Raw genomic sequence first — 7,529 nt, 5'->3', positions numbered from 1 at the left:
AGTTATTTATTTGAAAGGCCTTCAAAGGTACACTCTGGGGAGCCAGAGGCTACTGCCAAGATGGACCTCAAGATGGATGACAGGTCACGAGTTCTTCACACTTTTATAGGTTTGGTTCATTTGCATATCAGGGTTAATTCTCCAATTAAAGCTTCAGTTTAATGATGTAATTCCCCTCCGCTTGCCCCCCCCACAAAGGCTTTTGGTTTATACTTCTTGGGCCTAGGATGGTCTGGGTGTCCTTGGAGAGCAGGCCTGGGGAGGCTTTGTTATGTCTGCCTAGCACGAGAGAGCAGAAGTTAACAGGCTACAAGAAACTTCAGAGTTACACACTAGGCAGTACAGGATTTGAAAAATATAAAAGTTACAACCTAAGGCATCAGTTTGAGCAGAAACATGAATATTGTGGCAGCTGTACAGTGTGATACCTATGAAGTGTATGAGGCAGGAGTACTACACAATACGCTCTAAAAGTGTGTGCATCTGTGTGTGTGTCTGTGTGTGGGTGTACATCTGTGTTTGAAATCCCAACAGTACATGAAAGAATATGGGAAAGATTGGCCTAGTTATATCTAACATTACTTGTACTTGCAAGAATGCTATAAAAAGGTACTGTCTCTTAAATCATAGCCAGGGCCATACCAAGAGGGCTACCCAGCCTGGCACCATGCCTGTGAAAGGCCAGTAAGTAGGCACAACAGGAATATAAAATCATGACAAATAACAAGTTATCCTTCCCCTGGTGTGTCCTCCCACTTCAGTTTGGAGACTTTTCAGAGCAAGAGGTTTCTGCTGTTCCTTTATGCTTTAAGGCAGTGGAGAGGGAAGTCTTCTTTCATTCCTGAGTATGTTTTCACTCAAATCCCAATCACTTCTTGTTCTTTTTATGCCATTTATATTTTTATATATCTACAATAGTCATCTCTATTCCAAACTAGAAGCTACTTGTCAATTCTATCTCTTTTTATAGCCATGCTATTTTAAAGCCCTGATTATACTTGCCATCCTTCTCTGATTAGCTTACACTGGCATATGCAGAAGCAAATTATGCTTTTGATAGCCTTGTGGTTAACACACTGATAAGGTTGTCCATAACTGAGAAATCAACCCCACACACATATCCCAGTTCCCACGTGGTTTCCAAGGCAGAGATTTACAGCGACTTGAGTAAGAATGATAGGAAAAATAGTCCTTAATTTCTCCCTTGCTCAGTCATTCCCTTCCAAAAAGACTTATCCAAGATCCATGGTCAGGTCCTTGACCCCTCCCCACCCAAAATGTCCAGATATAGAAATTTTTGTTTCTATTGGTCAGAATTGCCAAAACTGTAAGACTTGAGAAAGAAACTCGTAAAACCAACATCGAGAGCAAAAGACAGTGGCAGGTTTGGCAACCAGTGTGCCATCCTGCCAGCCAGAGGCGCTCTCAGTTTGAAAGCAGAGGTCAGTACTAATTCATTCCATTTCAAAGGCTTGCTGGTCTTTTCTTCCTTTTCAAAGTGTACATGTTTGTGCTTGACCAGTCTAGTCATGGCTCACGTTATGTGAACAGTGGGCAAACCTTGAAGTCCTCTCTTTGTGCAATTGCCTCGATCCATTGTCCCTTCCATGTGTTATGTCTTTGGAAAAAGAGACATGCTGGGAAAGCACAGCAGCATCCAATTCCTGAGGGCACATAAAATGGCAACAATGATTACTGGTTTAAGTAAATATAGCAACAGTGGTGGCAATGGAATCTATTCCTACAGTGAATAAAATTTAACATCCACTTTCAGACACTTCCTGTTATCCATCAATTACTGCATCAGCAGGAAATAGCATACTCAGGAGGAGCCACCTGGGTAATTGCACGGCAGGTAGTTAAAGGAGTAGGCAAGTCATATGGTTAAAATTTAAAGGAGATCAAACAATTTGTGTTTGAAAATCTCTGATTTTAGTGAGGACCATGTTATTAAAAATTTTAAAAAATTATTTCTGCTTCTCAGTCAGAATTTACGTAGCACATAGCTGCATGAAAACAGGAAGAAGAAAGATCAGGGGGATCTGTTCTGTCAGTTCCAATATCAGGCTCTTATCTGTAGACCTTTTCTCGAAGCACAACAGTGAGTCACTGATAGCAAAGTGATGGTATTTCCCATTATTTCCCTTTTGCAGCTATCTCTGGCTGATGTTAAGTTTTATCCTGACACTTTCTGACATTTTTTAATCAATTTAACCATCTTAAATATTTGTTTAGGTTCCTATCGAATGAAAAGAATAAATATGTATTTCAACCACAGCTTGAGATTAATTCTTTGCTGGTCTCACACAGAAGACAGTGCAGTTCTGTAGTGGATTTAGTGACATCCACTAGCTGATGTGGTTAGATGGATAAAACTCCCAGTGGGCATCATACTAGGAAGCCCTTTATTGAACAGATATATTCTTCCCATCCAATATAAAGGCAAAACAAGGAAGAAAAATCTAAGACAGAGAGAGTACCAATATAAATTTGAGAAAGCAACACTAAGAGAGAAGTATCAAATTCCTTTTCAATAAAATGATGGCTGTTGAAGCTAGGAAAGGAAGATGTGATAGGTTCTGGCTACTCAGGTTGCACAACCTAATACCTAGAGAAACTGGTATCATACCTGGACATCAAATGTCCTGCTGTCTCCTAGGCAAAATTTAAGTGTGCCAAAAATGCTGTTATTTTCAAAGAAGTCAAAGAATGGCTACAAGATCCTACTTCCCAGAACATGTTGTCTTCTGCCAAACCCCACATAACTACAACTCTGACTTGATGAATTTAATTTTGACTTAATTTTTAAGGGAGTTTCAAAAGGAGTTCTGTGCTTACTGTGTTTAGAACAATGCAAGAAGGAGTTCTTCTAACCCTGGGACAAAAAAATAATGCAGAGAAAAAGAAAGGAAATGGATCTGTACAACCAAAATTCAAACAGTAAATGACAAAAGCACCTCCTTGGCCCCCATCACATTCTCTGTCTTATGTCTGCTGTTCATTTAAAAAAAAATTGGTTATGAAAGCTTCTCATGAAATTTTTTATAGATATTTTTAAAATAGAAATTGTTAGGTACATTCAAGTAATGACTGTCAGACCTCCTTACATGATAGTAATAAAAATATTTATATTACTCATCATTTACATACATATTTTACCCAATATAATCATTCCTAGCAACTATTTGAATTTCAGGCTATTTTCTCTAGCATGATAATTTCCCCCAAGTTACTCACTTTGCTACTTCCTTTTCTGATGGCTCCTTCTCTGTTTTCACTGAAGCTTTAAAAGCTGTGCAGTCCATCAGCTTCTGGCTGTCCACATCAGCAAAAACCTTAGTTCATTTCCCACAGTTAAGGCCAGGTAACATCATCTGTGGTTTTACATAATATTTTCATATTAGCAATGTTAATATTGCTCTAGCTGTGTTCCTCCTTGACGGATATGAAATGAATGCTCAGAAATTCGTATTGTGTGGTAGGTCTGAGGAATCCATTAATCCCACTTAAAAGCCGTATTACAAAGAGGATGCACAGAGCACACTGTGGAGAAAGGGACTTAAGGCTCTGACAGCAACACACTGTTACCTATACCTTCCCTATGCAGGTATAGTATGGCTTCCCTTATCCAAATTCCAGTAGCTGCATCAGTGCATTAGACAATGCCCTGTAGTGTTTAAGCACAGAGAACTTGTGCAGTATTTTATGCTTTTAAGTGATGAAAAGGGGAAAAAAAAGGGACCAGGCCTTGCTTGACCTTCTTGGACCTGCTCACTTTGAAGCACACAGTGTGGTTGCTTGTCCTGGCCAGGAGCTCTCCTTCAGTGCTCAGCAGACTCTCTATCTCATGCAGCTGTTCCTTCAGGCACAGCCCGTTGTGGACAACCATGGAGCCACCATGTTGAGGACATGAAAACTACTTGCAGGACTCCTTTTACTGCTATCCTGATGTATTTCTCCCTGGTAAGGAAACCTAAAAGTGAAGAAAATTGTGTTACCCATTTTGAATACTTCCCTGCTTCACTCAGATGGACTAAGAAAAAAAGTTTCCCAGTAGATAAAAATGTGTCCCAGAGTGAAATTCTGGCCCAGGCAAAGCCATTGGCAAAATCTCATCACATTCAATCTGACACATGGCTCTATTCTGGACTTTATATACATGGTAAATGGAAATTTAATTATACGTTTATGCACTGCTACAATCCACTATTTATCTGCTCTGAACTATTGACCTTCTTCTGTCATGCCTCAAGCATCAAGGGTCTGTTTGTTCGATTTAATTGCCCACAGGCAAGTAAGTCCGATGTGTTCTTCTTCGCCTTGATGATGCGAGTGCTGTTAATTGAGAGTGATTACAGCACAAACCATGTTACTGGGGGAGCTGGAAAAGTCAGGCCAATATGTGTAGTTCTGGGAGATGATGAGAACCTTTCAGCTTTTAAGGAATCGATGCAAGTTGAAAAGCTGAAAGGTATGGGTATGTTCAGGAAGTGAGCATACAGTGATCACACTCCTGGAGGGAGGCAAGGAGATGTCCTTCATGTCCAGCTAGACATGTCCCCTGTGCATTTCCCTGAAGACATGTCTTTTCTTCATGATACCCTTATTAAGGAGTGACAAGGTAGTGTTGTTTTTCACAAATGAATGTTTGCATTCAGCAGCATGCTCCTGAATTTCTGTTTTATCAGGTTGCAAGTAATTACCATGCGTCACATCACCTGGAGTGCCATTATGCAAATTTGCATATGGCTTGAATACTCTGCTTAGGCAAATATTTATCATCCTTTAAAGCTTCTCTTGGAAAAGAATGTCATACCTTCTGTTCTCTCTTATCACTTCACATGTACCATGATTCAATAAGAATTCACAGCTGAAGGGAAGGTCTGTGGAGAAAAGGCTTGGTGCCTGCAGAGAAATTTCTTTCAGAATTCTGGAAGAATAAGACAAAGGGAAAAATTGTAAGTAAATAGCATATAAAAAGAAACATATATCTTGATGGTCCACCTTGTTCAGAAATAATTTTATTCTCTTGTCCCAGGTTCTATTCTGTATACTCTCCTCCTGGGCCTGACTTGAAGGGTTCAGTAACCATTGCAGGCATGTTATTACAGTGAAAGTCTTTCTCTCATCAGGGTTGCTGGAAAGTTTGCTACCATCTCTCATTTGCTCTCTCACTGAATGTTCATAGAATAAAATACATAATAAAAAGTCTGTAAGAATAATGAGCAAGAAAAATATGCTCTTAATCAGGTTTCCTTGTGAGGTATTAAGGATTATCTGCCTAAGAAGTGAATGAGGACTAGCAATGATACTTCTGCCCAAAAATTAAGTTGGTACACTACTGCCTCATTTAAATTTCTGGACCACAACTCTAATTTAGAGATCCAAGCAAGCCACACTGACAAACGCAAGTATGAACTTGGTTTTGATGGAAAGAAAAGGAGCAAGGTGAGAGCATTCTCTGCTATAGAACTTTGGGTTTAGGCAAGTGTCAAACCTCACTTGAGACCCAGGCATGCTTACAAAGTTCAGGCATTTATAAACTCCCAGTCTTGGCTTTTTCAGAAAAAAAAATGGAGGAGGAGGAGAGGAGGGAGACAGAAGGGAGACAGAACAGACAGTAGACACAGACTAGGCCTGCTTGGTGTTCCCTCTCCATGCGTGGTGCTTGTGGGGTCTGGAAAGAGTCAGAAAAGCTTTCCATACCACAGGGATGAGCTGCTACATCTGGAACTGGAGTCTTGTAAACATTCCTGTTGATTGGGCAGAGAAAGACCAAACGTTGTTGTGGTGAATGTTTGTTGCATTCACCACTGTTTCATCCAGCTAGACGTCCAGAATTCACCCATCCAGAATAAACAAATTGCTGCAGGCCTTGTCTATCTGCTCTTCTTGCAGGTGTTGGCACTTCTCATGAGGTCTCAGAAGGCAACAGCACAGCACCATTGCATCAGTTGAGTACCCTAAACCCCGTTGTCATTGGAGGACCCCACTCACATTGTGGAGCTGAAATGCCTGTTCTGTTTAATTGCACAAGCTGAATGTATGACAGGTATTTTTTCCCCCAGTCTTGCTTACTCTTTCTTAGAGAGCACTACAAAAGATACATGTTGCCTTCCCAAAGACACAGCATAATAGCATCTGATTATTGAAGGACCAGCAATCAAGAAACGGGAAGAAAACAGAGCATTTTGTTTTAAATTATAAAAAGAAACTAGCTTGACTTTATGTAAGTCAGGCTGATCTGGTACAAAAATAGGTAGATAAACCAGGGAAGGGTATTTTGCCTCATAAGAAGGAAACTTAAAATCCCTTGAGTGCCCGTCAATCTTGATTCTGTCAGCTGAAGAAAGAGATACGTAGATATACACATCCAGGTAACAATTTGAGATGCCTTGGAAGAAAAGGTGGTGGTAAAATCTTTGCTAAGCAGAAATTAGTAAAATAACGATTTGTTCTTTTTCTTACCTGTTTTTTCCTTAATTGTCTTCTTTGTCATGTGAAATTTACAACCCAAGTTGAACCAGAACATAGCAGTACATGGTTAATGGCTCACATAAATCAGGTAAATTAGCTATTTTTACCATTTTTCTTCCTGAAAGCTTTAAGACCAATTTGTGGTGCCTTCTCAGTTGAAAGAAAAATGTCTGTGCCTGTGTGTTGATAATGTGGGAGCTGCAGGAACTGTTGTATTAAACTAGCTGTTTCTTAACATATGATTTTCTTAAAACTGTCCATGTACACCTGCTTTAGAACTACTCAGTCCTGCTTCCTCTTAGTACTGGGATGTGTTCAGAGCTATACCCTCAGTATAAAAGAACTTTAAAACAGTATCATACTCTTAAGTCTCTATCTACAATCTCTATGAAAATGCTACAAAACACTTTCAAGCATGGTGTAGCGGGTTTGGTTTGAAATCGGGCAGAAACACCAATTTAGTGTAGTGGTTTGGTCCAAAATACTCATTACTGTTTACCTTCTGTGAGATAAGAATTAGGAGAAAAGCAAAGCAGGCACAAAACTTGAAAGAATATAAAGAAGTTTATTAATAGACCTAAAATAAGGGAAAAGAAAAGAGAAAAAAAACATACCACACCTTCAGAACACTTCTCCTCCCCCCACCTTTCTCCCTTCTCCCACTGACAATGTAAAAAGACAACTCTTGAGATGTTCAGTCTGTTTACCACTTCCGTAATAGCCTTGTTCAGTTCATTTAGGAAGAGGAGTCTCTTCTTGCTCATGCTATGGAGAAATTATCACAACGAGACAGCCGCCCGGGTTGGTTCTCTGCTCGCATCATGTGAGAGTCCCCCTCCCACGACTTGCAGCTTTTCCCACAACTGCTTTCGAGGGTACAATCTTGAGCCAATGGGGCACCATTTTAAGGTTGAGCCGTTCAGAAACAAAAGTTCTCTTCACCCATCTCTGGGAGCATTTCATCTCTAAGAACAGAGGCCCTCCTCCTTCCCTGGGAGCAAAGGTGTTGCAGTGGGGATCCTGCAACACGCATATATCAAACCAGGAGTCCC

General features: G+C 40.2%; 1 long non-coding RNA gene across 1 annotated transcript in view; it reads right to left on the bottom strand.

Moving 5' to 3' along the window:
• Positions 1–292: 292 nt before the first annotated feature.
• LOC121662551 overlaps positions 293–7,529 on the bottom strand; it is a 12,749-nt gene continuing 5,512 nt past the window's right edge. The window contains exons 4-5 of the long non-coding RNA XR_006015321.1: positions 4,817–4,930; positions 293–1,664 (exon numbers count right to left, since the gene is read on the bottom strand). This is a non-coding gene — a long non-coding RNA (uncharacterized LOC121662551). The remainder of the gene's footprint in view (positions 1,665–4,816; positions 4,931–7,529) is intronic.

This window comes from Corvus kubaryi, unplaced genomic scaffold, assembly GCF_017639235.1.
Source record: "Corvus kubaryi isolate FWS band 111438036 unplaced genomic scaffold, C.kubaryi_AGA036_p1.0 37256, whole genome shotgun sequence".
Taxonomy (NCBI): domain Eukaryota; kingdom Metazoa; phylum Chordata; class Aves; order Passeriformes; family Corvidae; genus Corvus; species Corvus kubaryi.
This window is presented reverse-complemented; position numbering and strand designations above follow the sequence as displayed.